Raw genomic sequence first — 1,025 nt, 5'->3', positions numbered from 1 at the left:
CCTGTACTGTCAATAATTGGACCGTCTGAAGGAATCAATCGCCCAGAAGCGGCCAGCTTTGGCCAATAGGAGAGGAATTGTGTTCCATCAGGAGAACGCCAGGCCATACATATCGATAGTGACTCTCCAGAAGCTCCGGGAGCTTGGTTGGGAGGTTCTTATGTATCCACCTTATTGTCCAGACCTGGCACCAAGTTATTACCACCTGTTCCTGTCTATGGCGAATGATTTTTCTGGTGAAAAATTCGCCTCAAGAGAAGCTTGTGAAAATTGACTGTCCTAGTTTTTGCCAATAGGGACAAGGGTTTCTATGAGAGATGCATAATGGAATTACCTTCAAAATGGCAACAAGTTATCGAACAAAACGGTGCATATTTGACCTAAATCGGATCATTCTAACTATGCTAAATAAAGTATTTAATTTCATGCAAAAATAATGGATTTCTTTTTACTACACCTTATTGAGCAAAGAAGTTGCATTAAATTTTGTTTGCGGAATGAAATTTCAGGTGCAGAAACGTTCAGGATGTTGCAGAAAGCCTTCGGGGACCATGCTTTGTCGGAAAAGAATGTTTACAAGTGGTATAAACAGTTCAAAGAAGGTCTTGAAAGTCGATCGAAAATCAAGATCATGTTGACAGTTTTCATCGATTATCGTGGTGTTGTCAGAATTCCGAATTCCATTCAGAATTCCTTCCACCCGACCAAACCGTCAACAACGAGTATTATTTGAGTGTTATGCGTCGTTTGCGTGAAGCTATTCGCAAGAAGAGGCCAGAATTGTGGGCAGACAATTCTTGGTTTTTGCATCACGATAATGCACTTTCTCACACTGCTCTCGTTCTTCGTGACTTTTTCGCCAAAAATTCGATCCATATCGTTCCACAACCACCATATTCGTCTGATTTAGCACCGTGTGACTTCTGGCTATTCCCGAAACTCAAAAGACCATTGCGGGGAAATCGTTTTGAGACGATAGAAGAGATACAACGTGAATCGCTACGCGCTCTGAAAGCCATCCCGGA

This window comes from Odontomachus brunneus, unplaced genomic scaffold, assembly GCF_010583005.1.
Source record: "Odontomachus brunneus isolate Ranch 3 - 2012 unplaced genomic scaffold, Obru_v1 Obru_scaffold_116, whole genome shotgun sequence".
NCBI classification, from domain to species: Eukaryota; Metazoa; Arthropoda; class Insecta; order Hymenoptera; family Formicidae; genus Odontomachus; species Odontomachus brunneus.
This window is presented reverse-complemented; position numbering follows the sequence as displayed.